The sequence below is a fragment of the Gekko japonicus genome, unplaced genomic scaffold (assembly GCF_001447785.1).
Source record: "Gekko japonicus isolate JY-2015 unplaced genomic scaffold, Gekko_japonicus_V1.1 scaffold335, whole genome shotgun sequence".
Classification (NCBI taxonomy): Eukaryota; Metazoa; Chordata; class Lepidosauria; order Squamata; family Gekkonidae; genus Gekko; species Gekko japonicus.
In genome coordinates, this window is record NW_015165840.1 from 1142818 (window position 1) to 1161419 (window position 18602).

An 18602-nucleotide genomic window follows, 5' to 3' on the forward strand; every position below is an offset into this window, starting at 1 on the left:
TTCTACGAGATTCCTGGCCACAGTAGTAGATATAATGGTCTTCTGAGTTAAATTCGCCCATTCCTGTCCACTTTAGTTCACTGATTCCTAAGATATCGATGTTCAGTCTTGCCATCTTGTTTTTGACCACGTCAAGCTTGCCTTGATTCATAGATCTTACATTCCATGTTCCTATGCAGTGTTGTTCTTTGCAGCATCGGTCTTTCCTTTCACCATCAGACACATCCACAACTGAGCGTCCTTTCAGCTTTGGCCCAGCTGCTTCAGTCTTTCTGGGGTTACTTGTACTTGCCCTCTGCTCTTCCTCAGTAGCATATTGGGAGATAAGGTTATTTCCCTGCCTCTACAACATGTTCTTGATCCAAATTGTCCTCCTCAGTTTGTTTTCACATTAATGTAAACGCCAGGAACTCCAATCATGGGTAATCACATAGTTAGATTCTCATTTCAGCATCACTTGTAAAAATGGCTTTAGTCTGTGTCCATGTTAACATCTCTGGGAGAATAAAAGCATGGAATGGCATCCCCCTGATTAATGGATGTGTTCTGAAAAGAATGATGTCATCTCTATGGAGTTGTGAAGAGAAAAAGTTGGAAGGAAGTGAGTGTTACAGATGCGAAGTTTTCGGAGCCTTCTTTGCATGCCCAGGAGACGAGGCACGTTTCTAAGGAAAGATCGGGAGGGTAAGAGTGAACGGGGGCGGGGGGGGGAAGGAAAAAAATAGGACTAAGCTGCAGGGAAACCAGAAATAATGAGACCAGGCTCAGCATGTTGAAGGAACTGTCGAAGAGACCATGATGTTAGAGAAGAAAGCCAATAAATATAAAGGTGATGATATTTAATAAAACATGCAGAAATAATTATAGGTTGCTGGAAAGGTGAGAGAAAGTGTCACTGACATGGATGGCTGATGAAGCTATGACTCAGAAAACGTTTGTCTACAAATTAAAAATACTATCAGAAATGTTTATCTCTAAACTTTGTTGTTTGCTTTCCTTGCCTTATCTCTTTATACTGTATATCTATTACACAACGCTAGTCAAGATAAACTGACTAGCCCGAGTCCACAAGAAATGCATATATACATAATCCAAGAAAAGCTAAGTGCTTTTAAATTTCTCTGATTCCAATGGAATAGACTTTTCCGCAGCCCTTGACGCCTCTACAAATACCAGTCAGAAGCAGCCTGTGCTGCTCCTTACCTGCCTGGAGTGACAGTCTTACCTCAGCATTCCTGGCAATGAAGTCACCTCTGGGTAGAGTCCAGCTCTGTGATATTTTGGGATTAAGGCATAAGGCTCTAAGTAGTCCATCCCTGTTGAATGTGACAGGAAGGCACCAGAAGTGTTATGCAATCAATAGGGCAACAGTGAATTATCATAGAGCTGGCATTTTACAGAAAACAAATAACATCCTTATAAAGTACTGAGACTGAGGTGTAGTGTAGTGATATCAGCTCATACTTTATTCATGCACAGGAGAACTTGAGATACTTTAGCGGGACCCATGGCCTGCTTATATTCCCGTTCTTAACCACACACCCCACACACACCCACTACCCTGATAGGTTTATTTACAAACAACTCCCTGTATTGGTTCCCTTTAGGATCCGGGCTGGCCGGTTAGCTAATCATTGGATCCTTCACTTCTATTGTCTCTGGATGCAAAGCTCCACCAGTCCGCATGGCCTCTTGTGGGCCTGACCATGTGCACGATCTCCCTGGGTACACAACAATTCTGAAGAGCAAGAGTTCTCTGAAATAATACAGGAGGGGGGATCCCTTCTGGTAGAGATTTGCAAAGCACGTAACAAGAGAAGGGGCTGGATCCTGGTGGCTTCACATATTAGGCCTGAGTGCAACTAGGGCAAATTTCACGAGCAGCTTTTCACCCTGTAAAATATGCTCTGGTGATCATTTGAGGAAGTGGGGGAGGGGTTGAGGCTCAGAAAAGGACAGAGGTGTTTGTATGCGCATGTACAGATGTCCTCTCCTGTATCAATGCTTTCTTCTCTCCACAGAAAAGCTCCCTCTTCCCAGCCCTACTGACTTTTAGGGAGCAGCAACATTTCCGTTGACAAGTAGCAGTGGTACTCTAAGGGAAAATGTCCTTGCCATCTCAATCAGATGCTGCTTTGGAACCCTTTTCCCATTTAATATTGTTTTCTTCTGTTTCTGCAGACAGTGATGCTATCACGTAGCCAGTGTGCCAGTGTAACTGATGGCAAATGAAGCTTTGGGGCTGTGAACACAAGTAAACAGGAGCAAAAGAGGTAAATCCTGGGTGGGAAGTCTGGAGGACTTTCTTTTCTCCCCAGAGCACCCTTTTATCTGCAAATGTTTACTGTTCAATATTTGGCTTGGCTGTATCACATTCAATGCCCCTCTTAAGGGTGCTGCAGATATTTTCAGATATAAGTTACAAATGGGTCCATCTCTAATTTTGCAGGCTAATAAATGCAGCCTCGATGAATTTATATAACTTACAAACAGGCAGTGTACCACCACGTGTCTCATATTACGATACATTTAACAACATTATCACCTATGGATGAAAATGGTGTCTGTCTCCATCTATGGCGAAATTATTTGCATTGGCAAATAGAGTGAAACCCAATTAATCTTTACATCTGAAGTAATGGTGATGATTTATCTCCTCAGTGCCACTCAACCAATTAAAGTCCTTAGGTCTGAGCTACTGGATCTTGGCAACCAATCAGTGCATTTCCTGGCATTTTCTCTTCAGTGATCTGGAAACTGTTTGTGGGAAGCAGCAGCTTTTGAACGAGACGGAAGCTGATTCTGTTCCCTTGCCCTGTGGCAGAGAGTTCCTCTCTGCCCCCCATTCCTTGAAATGTGAGAGGGTTCCATTTTCAACATCACCATATGATGTGAGAGGGTCTCACCCTCTGTCCTTAAAAAGAACTCGTGGATCTCCTAGACTAGCCCTTGTAGATCTCCAGAGGCTCCCAGACCCCAGTTTAAAATACATTGAGCTAGAGCAAGACGTTTTTCCCCCTCGGTCTGACTTTTTAAAAGGGTTATAATCTGCGATAAACACTGACATTTTCTGCACAAATGGGTCTCCTGCATTTGTATTCCTCTACTGCTTTTGCTTGTTTCCACAGAGGTATTGCAGTCTGAGGAGCAAAAACACAGTTTGCTCCTTCTTGTGGTGCAGCAAGGGAATTCCCGGAAACAGGGAAGTCCGATGCTGTACCGCAAGAAAAGACAAACTGTGTTCTTGCACCTCGGACTGCAAATACCTCTGCGGAAATGAGAAAAAGAGGCAGAGGGATACAAATGCAGGAGAGGGGAGACCCGTTTGTGTGGGAAACGTCACTATCCCTGCAGACCTTGTGGCGATGCAGTCTCCATGTCAGAATTCAAGCATCTGATCACAAACGTATACATTTAGATTACCCAGATTTGTGACAAGGAATTGGAAGTACAAACTCAATCAAATCCAAGAGCTACGCTTTTAAGAAGAGCCATTTCTACATTAGCCCCCATCATCAATGTTCTCATCGCTATTTCATATGCTGTGTTTCATCCGTTTCCTTATCTCAGTCCCTCTCCTTACATGAAGCTTGTCAGTAGTACCTTCATCAATTGTGTTCTAAAAATATGAATAATGTCATCTGTCATTAAGAACTTTGCAACCTCCTCTAAAGTATTAGGAAGGAGAAAATGGCATAAAACTTTCAATTTCATATCATGCTAGTTATCTCTTGTTAAATTATTGCTATTCTCCAGAGACATCCTTGTTCAAAAATATCTGCTACTTACCCTTCAATTGCTATTTCTTTTTACTAATTACCTGGAAACATGTAGGTGACATCTGACCCAAATATTTTGAATAGCAGGAATATATCCTCTTTTTAAAAAGTAACAGGATAGAAGCTTTGCTCTGTGATGCTCAGGATGTCTCTGATGTGGGTGGTTTTGGTTTTTTGGTTTTTAGAGTTTGTAATTATCAAGAATGGTGACAGATGAAACAACCACAATTTGAGAGTCCCCACATGTGTGACTGTTGTCTAGAATGTCTGATGATACATGCACATTATTAGTTGGTGATTACTACTTTTGCCATAGAAACCCAAAGTTTACTCCTATGCGCATGGTCTCGTTTAGAAAGTTGTGTGAAAGGTTTTCCAAAACCACAGGGAAAAATACACTAATCATTATTATCTGTCTAAATGCATGTACATCTATACACATGTATGTATTCATGTATCCACATGCATATGTATGTCTATCCATGTCACAGAAGACTGTTTGCTTATATATGACATATGTGCATAGAGGTGCAGATATATACAGGTCTGACCAGATTGTCACAAAAGAAGCCTTAGACTTGCTCTATTGTTCACTTGTCCTCTGACCATGTAGCAGGATGATTGCACTATTCAGGCAATTGTGCATTTATGCTCCCTGTGTGCCCAGACATCAGAATGAGTATGCACCATCCTTACCTCATTGAAGGTCTGTGTTCCTTGGATTTTCTTTCCTCTCATGACTTGTGAAGACCTTCATTAAGGCCTCTAAGGAAATTGATTTCAATATCAGTGTAGGGAAGCAAAACTGACTGGTGAAGTTGCTGCCAGCCATTTAAACCTAATAGCAGGGTCTGCTCGTCAGCTGTTACATTTTGTAATGTATTCAGATGCTGCCCTGAATGCATGAGGATGAAGTGTGAATCATCCCATAGAGAAGCTATGCTAAGCTTCAGACGTCGCCTACCTGCTTCCAGTAATTTCAGCCTAACAGCAGGAGGTTTCACTTCCCCCTGGTTGGAAGCAGGGGGGAGCTGCCAGCCATTCCAGCCCAACAGTGGATGGGTGCACCCCACCCCACTCCACTGTTAGGCTGAAATGGCTGGAAGCAGGACTGGTAAGTTTGGAAGTTTCACCAGTCATTTTGGAAGTGAGGGAAGCAAAACTGACTGGTGAAGTTGCTGCCAGCCATTTAAACCTAATAGCAGGGTCTGCTCGTCAGCTGTTACATTTTGTAATGTATTCAGATGCTGCCCTGAATGCATGAGGATGAAGTGTGAATCATCCCATAGAGAAGCTATGCTAAGCTTCAGACGTCGGCTAGGATTCGCGCCGAAAGTATTGTGTCCAATCACATTTGAACTGTCTGTGGTGGGAACACTTGTGATTGGGCAATTATGCGAACAACCTGATAGGTTGAGAATTGTATAGTAGGTGTGGCTACATTAGCCCGGAATGTTTAAATACCGACTGAAATGGCTGCAAGCCATTTCACTGGTAGGTTTGGAAGTTTCACCAGTCATTTTGGAAGTGGGGGAAGCAAAACTGACTGGTGAAGTGGCTGCCAGCCATTTAAACCTAATACCAGGGTCTGCTCGTTGGCTGTTACGTTTAAATGGCTGTGAGCCATTAAACCCATCAGTTTCACTCACCCCCCACTTCAAAGCAGGGGATTGTGAAATGGACAGGTTAAATGGCTGCCAGCCAGCCATTTAACCCTTCCTGGGTGATCCCCCCTGGCTGTTTCAGTTTTGGGCATTTTTGGCACGGTACAGGGTTCAGTTTGGGAATTGCCCTGAACCCCAAACCAAACTGGAATTTTTAAGTTCATACCCAACCCTATCTGATACATTTTTAAAAAAATTAGCCTCAAGAAGGCTTCGGATTGGAACAATAGTGGAACACAGCGGAACCAGTATCTGTAATGCATTTTACAAACCCAGATAAAGAGAAGTAGTCACTGCAAAGTGATGAATTCTGCTGAAACAGATCAAAGACAGCATTGAAATACAGAGGTATGATTCCATTTTTTAATGGCTGCCAGAACCCCATATAAAACTTAGAATAGAACCAGGACAGATTCTGGCATATTAATGCAAAAATCCTAAACACACCTAGCTAGAAGTAAGTGCCCTGAACACTGTTGGACTTATTTCTGAGTAAAATATATGGCTTGCAACCCACACAGAGCCCAGTCCCATGTGGAAATATATGCAGCTATTCCCATTAATTTTCAGATGCGCCTGTCTCTGCATATGCCCTGACCTTGATAGCCCTGGATAGCCTGATCTTGGTAGATCTCAGAAGCTAATCAGGACCAGCCCTGGTTAGTCTTTGGGTGAGAGACTGCCAGTGAAATTCAGGGTTGCTACACAGAGGCAGACAATGGCAAACCACCTCTGAACATCTTTTGCCTTGAAAACCCTACGTGGTTACCATAGGTCAGTTGTGACTTGATGGCATAAAACCCCCCAACAACCCACAAACTTTCCTGCATATAATCAGGCTGTGATTTTTAAAAATAATATAAACAAATAAAATCAGGCTGTTACTTGGGAGTTAGTTTTATGGAAATCAGTGGAACTTAGTAAACATACTTAGTTTTGGGCTGCAAAAATACCGCAAGCAGTCTTGGAGCAGACTGTCAAGCCTTACTTGGATCCTAATTGGCAAGCAACTAATGTTGTAAGGCTCTTGGAATAAGAATTGTATATGTCTGGGACAACTATTATTTCCAGCTGAATGGGATAAAGCCCGGTGCAGATGTTAGAATATAATACTAGGGAAACCAATTAACCTGAAGTAATGCACTGGAATCATTACTGGAAAATGGAGTTAAATTCCATTTTTAAGCATGAACTATGACTGTATCTCAAGTCAGAGGTAAACATCAGTGAATGCAATGCAGCAAAATTTAGTTGTGATAAAATCTGATTGAAAAAAAATGAAATGGGATGTGCAGTCTGCTGTTGGGTGTGGCCTATTATGCTAATGAGTTCCTGCTGGGTGTGGCAAACTTGGGAGCCAGCCGGAACTCCGTGTTCCTGCCCAAAAATAGCCCTGGGTGCTCAGATATACTAATTTTTGCAAGTGGAAAAATTCCCACCACTTCATATCTGAGAGTACCAGTGGATAGCATGGTAAATAGATTGGGTAGGTAGGGCAGGGTGTGTGTGTCTCATATGGTTTCTGCCACCTCAACCAAAGGCCTGGTGGAAAAGCTCTGTTTTACAGGCCCTGCAGAATAGTTGTAGATCCTCCAGGGCCCTGATCTCAATTGAAAGGCTGTTCCATCAGGCTGGAGCCAGAGCCAAAAAGGCTCTGGCTCTGGTTAAGACTAAGCGGACATCCTTTGGGCCAGGGATCACCAGTAGATGTTGATCTGAGGAGTACAAAACTCTTCTGGGGACATAGTGGGAGAGACGGTCCTGCAGATATGATGGTCCCAGACTGCACAGGGCTTTAAAGATCAATACCAAAACCTCAGATTTGATCCAGTACTCCACTGGAAGCCAATGCAGCTGGCGGAGCACAGGCTGTATATGTGCTTATCCTGAAGTCCCTGTAAGGACACGTGCAGCTGAAGTTTCTGGATCAGTCTCAAGGGTACCCCTGCATAGAGCAAGTTACAGCAATCCAGCCTGGAGGTGACCAATACATAGATCACTGTAGCTATGTCACTGGAGGAGGAGAGATAGGGGGCCAATTGCCTGACGTGTCAAAGATGGTAAAAGGCAGATCTGGTGACAGTTGTGACCTGGTCCTCAACTGAAAGTGAGGCATCCAAAGTCACATCCAGACTCCTCCTCATCAACACTAGTGCTAACAGCACCCCATCAAGGGTGGGTAGCTGGATCCCCAGTTCTACCCCCCTGCGGCTCAAGCCATGTCTTAGATGGATTTAATTTAGTCGACTCTGCTTCAACCAATCAGTCACGGCCTCCGATGCCCTAGCCAGAACCTCCATACTGATGACAACCCAGCCCAAAGCTCCGGACCAGCTGGCTGAGAGGGTGCATACAGATTTTAAGTAACATAGGGAGAGGATCGCCCCCAGGGAATGCCGCATACCAAAGGGTAACACAGAGAAATCCTCTCCCCAAGTGCCACTCTCTGTTCCCAGCCTTGGAGAAAAGAGATAAACCATTTTAGGGAAGTCCCTCATATCCTCACGTCGGCGTAGTTGTTGAACCTTAGTGTAGTTACAAAAAAGAACCGCTTGGCTGCACTGATGTAACCTCCTCTACTAAATTTATAGACTTTTAAGACAAATTTCTAAGACAAATTATAGGCATTGTAAACAAATGTATGTGCTTTTTTCAATAGAAAAACTAAATGATATGAGTAGCACATATTAATGCAATATTGTACACAGCAATAATTTGTGGCACATCATTTGTTTCTAGGTGTTATAGATGACCTCATAACTGAGGAGTGATGGAGCAAAGCAGAACTACAAGTGAATTATGAAAAGCCATCAATAGAAATAAATGGGGAACCTAGAAACTAGCCTACTATGTAAGTTTTGTTTATGCAACACAAATTTTGGCCAGCATTGATAGTCTAATATTTTATAGCAAGTGCTGGATGTCTGCATGTAGACTAGAGTTGCCAAGTGCTTTTTGAGCCACAGCATGGAACTCCAGGCTGGTGGCTGGAGGGCACGCGCGCTTTGCACGCGCACACGGCACACACATCACCCAGAAGTAACGTAATGACGCCAGGCATGCTGGGGGCGGGGCCACGACCATCCGAGGGGAAACCATACAGTTTTCCCTTGGATGACCGTGGCCCCGCCCCCAGCGTGCCTGGTGTGGTCGCGTCACTTCCGGGTGACATGCACGTCAGGGTGAGGTTCCCCCCAGGGCCCGATCTGCCGGCGGGGGGGAACGGGCCTCTGGGGCGGGGTTTTCCCCGCCCCCCAGGGGGACTTGGCAAGCCTATTGTAGACATAGGTACCGTATGAATGTATATGCAGGATGTACGTGCATATACTGTAGCATGGGAATGGGACTCATGTCTTAGAGGTTCTTGTATATTAGAGAACATGGCCCTTTCAGTATGAAAAGGAAAAGGACTGGTCTCAGACTTACCATACCATCATGGACCCTGCTGGAGACTTCTTCCTGCTGCCAGGAAGCAGAGCCCACCACACAGACAGAAAATGGTGGGTGGGCCAGCAGACTCCTGGACTCCCATGAGGCTTGGCTATCACACTGGCTGTTTCTGCCCACACCACTAGGTGCATTTTATTTTATTTAAACAGTTCTTGAATAGCATATTGGTATAGTAATAGGTGTACCAGGTTCTCTGAATCTCCAGCTTCCATTAAAGAAATAAAAGTAGGTCTCTATCCCCCTCCCCTTGAGGAAGTATGCCTTTTCCTATATATCTCTCCAGCAGAAGGAACTAGAGACTTACCTTAAAAAAAAAAAAAGCTGGGAATTCAGTGAACCTGGTGCAAATACTGCTATACTGTGATACTGATGAAATACTATTCAATTTCCAATTTTAAATATATGTATATAAAAGCCTCCTCAGTGGTGGGGAAGAATGGCTGCTGTGACAGCCAAGCCTCTTAGGAGCCCACCAGACTACGTACCATTTTCTGGCTCTCAGGCGGGCTCTGCTGCCTGTGATGCAGAAGCAGGGAGAAGCCTCCAGCAGCAACACTGTCGGCCTGTTAGGTCCAGAGCTGGCTTCCTCTGGATCCCTCCCCACTGCTGCCACCTTGGAGGGGAGATGACAAAAGTAACGGTCCCAAATTTCCAGCCCCTCCAAAAAACCTGAATAATCTGGGTAACAAAACTGTGCCCTACCTGAAATCCACATTGAAATTATTAAAAAATTTTTTTGAAGTGCACACCCCTCCCTGGCATCTCAATCTCTAACGGATTCCTTCGATTTTCACTACAACAATTTTTCCCCTGAAAATTTTTCTCATGACAGGCACACTTCTGCTTTGTCTTCCAGAAGGTCCTAATGCTCTGTGCTCTGAATTAATATAAGAGCCCCGTCTTTGGGAATCGATTGTCTTTCTCTCATAATTATGAAGCTGATTAATGAATGCCTGTGTTTTGAATGTTGCATCTCTGTAGGGGGCATCTCCAGAAGTGGCTTCCTGCCTACTTGTGGAGGGGGGAAAGATCCAATAAATATTTTATAGTTTCATTCAAAGAAAACCTCTTCAAGAAAGATTTCATAGCCAGGCCCCATGGGGAATCATTTCCTTTATTGTTCAGGGAGCTACTGCTTGGTTTATATAGCTCTGCTTGGCTTTCGCCAGTTTTAACATGCATAGGCTTCGACGCACTCCTTTGCAAAGTATATTTTAAGAAAATATCATAATGATGATCCTTTGTGAGGTCAAATGTCATGTACAGTAATGTGAAAACTATAGACAAGGATTAATTGTATTGTGATACAGGAATATCAACTGAAGCCCAGAAGTCACAGCTAGAAGGATAAGAAACCCCTTCACTGTATGCCAAAAAGGTACCATTTTCTGGGCCTTTTCCCTTGGGCAACTTATATGGGTTTGTGATCATAGGCAGGATGGCAGCTAAAGAGAAATGGATGTTCTATTGCCATTTGACTAGGGTTGCCAGATTCCCAGCCAGGGGAGGGTTTCCCCTATTTTGGAGGCTCCAATTCGCTGCCGGCCAACTGTCAATAAAAAAGTCAATAAATCAGAATAACAATGTTGACATGGCTGTCTTCAATGGCTTTCAGTGTATAATTTCTTCCTCCATGGGGTGGGCCGGATGTGATGAGAAACCGTTGCTGTCCTCAACCATAGGCCCAGCGGAATATCTCTGTCTTGCAAGCCCTGCGGAACTGTACAGATGTTACAGATTTCTTTGCTAACACTGGAGTCCAAATCCAGTTATGTAAGCAGGCCTGATATACTTAAGATGAAAATATACCCAAAATTAGCTATTTCTGTTTGGCTAGAATTCTGGGAGTAATGAAAAGTTACCTCCTGAAATTTGGGGAATCTTTTCAGGTTCTGGGATCCTCCAATGGCCCTTCAAATTTTTAATGGGGAATGGGAATGAAGCAGGGTTGCCAGCTCCAGGTTGGGAAATACCTGGGGATTTTGGAGGTGGAGCCCGAGGAGGGTGGGGGTTTGGGGAGGAGAGGGACTTCAATGGGGTATAACGCCATAGAGTCCACATTCCAGAGTGGCCATTTTCTCCAGGTGAACTGATCTCTGTCACTTGGAGATCAGTTGTAATCCCAGGAGATATCCAGCCACCACCTGGAGGTTGGAAAGTCTAGAACGAAGGCATAACTTACTGCCTCTCTGAGTCTGCATTGCACCTTCTTGGGCCTTCCATCTATGGGAGGTAGAGTCTGCCTGGGCCCTGAAAGCTGGAGAATGCCTGCTGGGCTAATGGGGTGGAGACTCACGAAGCCCTGGCTGGCTGCCGTTTGCAGCCAGGAGCCTGCACACTAGCCTGGCAGTCATTCTCCAGCTGCCAGGGCCTGGGTGGGCTCTACCTTGCACAGAAGGAAGTGGCTGCAATGCAGACCCAGAGAGCCAGTAAGGCATGCCATCCTTGTCTTTTCTTTTTTAAAACTTTAAAGGGCTAATGGGAGAGATTACTTTTTTAGATTTCAGGTTACTAATTTGTTTATATTATTCATAGTTCACCTTTCTCACTGAAACTCGAGTCAGATTACACAGTACATGTCAATACGGTCAACAGGTTGAGACATCCAATAAGCAGCGCACTAGGATTAAGATTGCAGAAGTCTGAAACCAAGCAGATATGTGAAACAAAGTACAAGTGTTAAATGATGCAGAAATTACATAGTATGATAACACAAACTGCAACAGATAGTGCATATCATACACAGTGATTTAGTCCATGATCAATTTCCCTTCTTTAAAGTGCCTTTCTGAAACATTCTGTTACAGCAAAGCCCTATTACCCATGTAAGAATGCCCTACTGGATAATTCAGCTTGGCATAGTTTGCTGAATGTCAGGAAAGTGGGAGCCTTCCTGACCATCTCAGGCAGGCCATTCCATAAAGTGGGGGCTGTAAGAGAGAATGCACATGTAAGAGCAGTTGTTGATCTCTCCCATTTTCAAGGTGGCACCTGCAGAAACCTTGCTCAGATGAGCAAAGCCACTGTGGTGAAGCCTAGAGGGACAGGCAGTCCCATGAATGTGAGGGCCCAAAGCCATAAAGGGCTTATTTTACAGGATGTGCTTTTCAGGTGTTGAAATTCCTGAACCTGAAAATTGTGCTTCAAAATAATTGTTAAAACAACCCCCCAATTCAACCCCTATAGAAAACCTGAACACAAAATTAAAATAAAACTTTTTGGAGTGCACACCCATACTAAAATATATGTTTTCTTCTAAAAATTTCCATCAATGAACACTGTGGCAGAGAGTAGGAATGGGCATGAATTGAACCATGAAACAAAATTCATCACAAATTTTGCCCTGTTCGTGGTTCAAGAACCAAAGTTCACGATGGCTCTATTGTCACAAACTTCCATGAACTTTTAAAGTAGGTTGTGGTAGTTTGTGAATAGAGCAGAAAGCAGGAATTTAAAGGGACTCTGTCCCTTTAAATCTCTGCCTTCTGTCCCCCACAAAAGCTGAAAAAACAGCTGAAAGCTGTTTCGGGCTTTCTTTAAAGGGACTGCACAAGAAAGCCCACTTTACAGCTGTTTTTCAGGCTTTCTGTAAACCCTGTTTAAAGAGACTGCAGTCCCTTTCAAAGGGAGTTGCAGGCCCATGAACTGGTTCAGTTTGCAAATGAACCACCTGGTTCGATTTGGTTTGTGATTTGGTTTGTGGTTCGGCCATGAACCAACATGAACTGAATCTTTCCGGTTTGTGTCCATCCCTATCAGAGAGTCTAATATGGAACAGAAAATTGCAGCGTATTTATTTACTTAGTTAATGAACCTACCCAAACAGCATGAGGATGCAACTATACATTACATCTAGTTTTGTAACTGTTTAAAGGACTTTTTGCTTTTATGGTTTGTATATGGTATATGTTAATGGGATCTGAACTGGAGATCAAAAGAGATCTTAGAATTTTAGTGGATAGTTCAATTAAAAATGTTGACTCTGTGTGCGGCAGCAGTGAAAAAGGCAAACCATGCAGAGATTATTAGGAAAGGGACTGAAAATAAAATGACCAATATTATAATGCCATTGTACGAGGTGTGGCCCCATTTAGAATATTATGTACAGATCTGTCCACCATATTTCAAAAAGGATATTACAGAACTGGGAAAAGTGCAGATAAGGAAAACCAAGATCATTAGAGGGTTGGAGCACCTTTCCTGTAAGAAAAGGCTAAAGAGTCTGGGTCTTCTCAGTTCAAAAAAGAAAGCGGGGGAGCATGATAAACGTGTTATAATATTTTGCATGGGGTAGAGGAAGTGGATAGAGAAAGGGTTTTCTTCCGCTCCTTTAATACTAGACCTCAGGGACAACCAATGAAGTTGATGGGCAATAGGTTCAGGACAGACAAAATGAAATACTTTTCTCAATGAGTAATTAAATTGTGGAATTCACTGCCAGTGGATGGAATGATGGCTTTAATAGTGAACTAGAGCAGAGGTATAGAACTTGTTTGTTATGAGGGATGGATCTGACATAAATCCCACTTTGTTGGGCTGGGTCATGCATGCCATAAAATGTAACATGAGGTACCAGAGATATGAATTTTATAAACTTTATAAAGATGATTTCAGGTGCTGAATGGCAATAGCAGGTGAATGGCAATAGCAGGTGAATGACAATAGCGGGCTTGATTGGATTATGCGTGATATGCAGAGTGGTAGTAGGCATGGAGATACCAGCACTGGTAATGAAACAGGAAACCTAGGTCTCAGTTTTGTACAGGAGGATTCAGCCTCCAGGATGCTGGATTAGATGGACCTTGGGGGTTCTTAGTGCTGGTGCTGTGATTTTCAAGGACAGCATGTTGGGTGAGTCTTGCTCCTCAGAAAAACCACCCTGAACTTTTTTTTTGTCTCAACTAGGGGAAATTTATGGTGGTGATGGTTTGGAAGGGTGGACCCTCTCTCAGCAACTTGCTGTCCCTCCCAAATTGCTGTCATAGGAGCTGTAATATGTAAATAAAAGAATTCTGCTGAGTGTTTACATAATCAATTGAATAAAGAATCTGTTAAGAAGACAAGACTCACTGGAAAAGACCATAATACTAGGAAAAGCTGAAGGCAGCAGGGCAAGAGGAAGACCCATAAGATGGATTGACTCCATAAGGGAAGTCTGACTCTCAGTTTGCAAGACCTGAGCAAGACTGTTAATGATAGACATTTTGGGGGTCATTAGTTCCCTGGACTGCCATAAGTCAGCAGCAACTTGCTGACACACACACAAGGAATCTGCCTCAAATGGGCAGCAGTTCTGTTTCTTCAGCCTCATTGGACGTGCATTTGAAATGGATCCAGCAAAAGGCAATGATGGGAAGCTCCTGAAGCATTTGCCAAAGTAGCTATAGATATCAGTGTGTGCTGCTGGAGGTTCAGGACAGCGGTGGTTACAGTGACATATATAGTTGTCGTCTGGTTATGCATTTTGGGTAACAAATTAGGTAATACCCTGTGTAGTATTGCACTCCTAAAAACCTCCCCTTTGAGACAGTTATTCTGCATTATACTCTGTGGAACTGTATGCAATACCACCACTTTTAAGAGCTCAGCTGACAGCTATATGCTTAAAACTGACGGCTGGGAAGTCAAAAATTTCTTCTGACACAAGTGAGTGGAAATGGGACATGCTTAAATTAGCGCTGCATGAGAGGGTAATGTACCATAGACATGAGTCTCCAGACACTTTAAGAAAATTTGAAGAGAACCTCTAGAAGTGAATGAGGATATATTATTAGAGGATTAAGACTGTTAGAATACTTTAGCACTCCCATCATCTTTTCTGCTTTTCTTTTTCTCTTTCCTTATTCTTCAATCTCACTAATGTTATTGTTATACGCTTTGGGATACGATTTGATATACTGCAGGAAAAGACTGATGGGATACTTTGTTTCCTGAATGGTTTTACAGTGAAGTAAGAAATCCCTTAATTTTTTTAAAGGGTTGGAAAAACTCACTCCATTTTCAAAGTCTCGGCTGTGTGTTCCTTGAAGCACATACTTGACATTCCCAACTGGATCTGGCAACCCTAGCCCCAGGCTTGGCTCTGATGAGTCCTCCCTTAAAGGCCAAAACAATCCTGGAATGGGCCCTGCCTCCTCTCTCTGCCTTTTACTCATAGAAACTCCAAGCCTGGAATGCTGTGGCTGCCTGGCAACAGCAACTGATGGAATCAGTTTCTTAAAGCTACAGGCTTTTTTTTTTTTTAAGATTTCAGATTTTTCTGCAAACCCGGGATGTTGCTCAGGTTTGTAGAAAGCTCTGTCATACCTGTTCACAGCTTCATTCACTGGATTTAAGTATCTTCAGATTTGGCCAACTTAGGATATAGATGAGAACCAAACCACAAAGCAAAATTCATGACGATTTTTCCCCTCTTTGTGGTTCATCAACAGAAGTTTGTGACGAATTCACGGTCATGAACTTCCACAGACTTTTAGAGCGGTTTGTTTGCTTCATGGTAGATTGTGAGTGGATCAGAAAGTGGGGGTGCTTTCTGTTCTTCCTGAAAGCTGTAAAAACAGCTGAGCAGTGGGGAGGCATTCCCCTTTTAAACTTTAAAAGGACTGCAGAAGACAGTATGAAAAACACCTGAGTGACAGGGAGGCACTCCCTGCTGCACAGCTCTTTTGGGTTGTCTTTTGCAGTCCATTTAAAATTTAAAGGGATTTCAGAAGACAGCTTGGAAAACAGTCCCACGACAGGGACGTGCTCCCCTTGACACTGATGTTTGCTCTGTCTTCTACAGTCACTATAAAGTTTATTTAAAGATTAAAGGAACTACAGAAGTTTAAAGGGACTACAGAAGACAACCTGAAAGAGCTGCACGGTAGTGAACGCCTCCCTGCCATGCAGCTCTTTCCAGGCTGCCTTCTGTATTCCATTTACAGTTTAAAGGGACTGTATAAGACAGTCCAAAGCAGCTGAGTGGCAGGGAGCAAGCTGCTCCCCACTGCTCAGCTGTTTTTTGGGTTTTCTGCAAACCCTGTTTACAGGGACTGCAGTCTCTTTCAATAGGGTTTGGAGGGCCATGTCCACACAAACTGGTTTGCTTCGTGAAGAGCCTCCCATTGCAGTTTGTGGTTCAGCCACGAACTTCAAATCAAACCACATTTTCCTATTTCATGCCCATCCCTACTATAGATGCTACCTTGGGCAAGACAGAAATGTACTTGGGCAAGTGACTGCAGTTCAAAGGGTAGATTACACGCTTTGCCTGCAAAGTTCCAATTTCCATCCCTGGCATTTGAAGAATCTCAGGTGTCAGGTGTTACAAGTGATTTTTCTTTACCTTGGACCACAGACAGCCACTGCCAGTCAGAAGAGACAACACTGAGCAATATGGATAAAAGGGTCTGATGATACAAGTGAGCTTAATATACTTAATCTGCCTAGAAATGGGTCTCATGTCTAGCAGTAATCCTTTCTTCGTTATAGTAATGTTACAAGGAAGGGACTTGCCTTCTCATCTCCAGTTTTGGGACATGCAGACAACACTTTAGGTTCTACGTGACATGGCTCCTATGATACAACTGTCTGTTGTTTCCTTTCAATTTGCTGTTCCTTGAAGAAGTCCCTGTAGAGTCCTGGTGGTGTGTGTTGGGTCAACAGGCATTAGTGGTACCATACTGCTTAGTGTATTTACTTCCAGCAGGGCTGGCTAAGCCATGCAGCTATTGGGAAAGCTACAAGAAGCTTTGCTCCTGATAACAGCTAAATAGACAACGAAACATGAAACACCATAAAAACATGAGTGGAGTATTGCTGAGTGGAGCAACTAAAAGGCAGATAAGAACAGGAGAAGAGAAGCAGTTATAGAAGTAAACATGGAAGATATTTTAAAAACCCAATTTTCTCAATAGTATCCCTCTTCTCAGTCCTGATCGTATACAAGAAACTTTTTATGATATGCAGACAACACTTTAGGTACTACATGACATGGCTCCTATGATACAACTGTCTGTTGTTTCCTTTCAATTTGCTGTTCCTTGAAGAAGTCCCTGTAGAGTCCTGGTGGTGTGTGCTGGGTCAACAGGCATTAGTGGTACCATATTGCTTAGTGTATTTACTTCCAGCAGGGCTGGCTAAGCCATGCAGCTATTGGGAAAGCTACAAGAAGCTTTGCTCCTGATAACAGCTAAATAGACAACGAAACATGAAACACCATAAAAACATGAGTGGAGTATTGCTGAGTGGAGCAACTAAAAGGCAGATAAGAACAGGAGAAGAGAAGCAGTTATAGAAGTAAACATGGAAGATATTTTAAAAACCCAATTTTCTCAATAGTATCCCTCTTCTCAGTCCTGATCGTATACAAGAAACTTTTTATGATCTGTTCCCTAGGGAAGGTTTTTATGGCCCTTTGATTCCAAGCAATACGTTCAGCTTGTTTGGAAGGAAGGTCCTCAAAGATTCCCATAAATCTACACTTTTGTTTCAGTGGCCAGCAAGCAGTAAAGGATACTGTACACAATGTATTGTAGTACCCATTTTATATACCCTCCAGGAATAGACGTCTGGCTAAAATAGTGGATGACAGAATTTTTTTATATAAGATCTGCTATCTTTCAGCCACTCAAGATAAAGAGGGTATCATATAAGTGTGCACTGTATGCAGCTGTAGTTCAAAAACATAACTACAAATTTGTGCAGACTGAGACTGTGTGATATGGAGATTAGGAGATCTTGGCTGATGCCACTAAGAGGCTTATAAGTCCTGTACCAACAAATAAAGGACTTCTTCACAGAGCCAGAGAGCCTTGAGTGACAGGCTGCTCCAGGCAATCTGATTGGTTAGCATCAGCTAAGCAGAAAAAAGCCCTGTGAGAGCTGTATGCTGAGGAGATTCAGTCAGTTAACTAAGAGAAGACATGTACCTAGACTGACTGAGACTAGCCCTGACAGAAAAGGGTTTAGTGCTGACAGAATTCATCTGTGATAGTCTTAATTCAGCATTAGCTGAGAGAAGTGGGAAAAAGTCTGGCACAGAGATTTGGGGTAGTATATGAAGACTCCCATTCAGGCCAAAGGAAAGGGAATAGATTTTCTAGAGAGAGAAGAGTCCCTACCCAGTCAAACAGGGAGCGTTATCTCTGAGGAGTAGAGATCCCTGGTCTAGTGTGATTAGAAACTGCCTGTAGAATCATAGAATCACAGAGTTGGAAGGGGCCATACATGCCATCTAATCCAACCCCCTGCTCAATGCAGGATCAGCCTAGAGCATCCCTGACAAGTGTTTGTCCAGCCGGTGCTTAAAGACTGTCAGTAGATCTTCTGGTCTAAGCGTTTCACTGCTCGGACGCGTCCCGTCTCGCTCTGATGGAGACACGCCGAGACCCAGCGGACGGGAATGGTCCGAGTTTGTCCTGGACCTCCCCGGGGTCTTTGTAGGAGACCCCCAGCCTGGGGAGCTGAGGAGAGCCTCTTCCAAGGCGACGGCCAAGGAATTGAGGCTCACCTTCTTCCCCGAAAGGTACCATCACCGTGGAGCCAGCATGGCACCCAGAGACGACTGCCAGAGCAAGCGACCATGATCAAACTTCTAAAAATGCTTCCAAAAGATCTCCAAGGCTCCAAATCATGAGTTAAGCAAAGCTCAGGTGAAAAAAAGTGAACTTAACATGAACCTTGGTAGTAATTGGAAGCACCTAAGTTTGAAGCGTTGGGGAGAGGC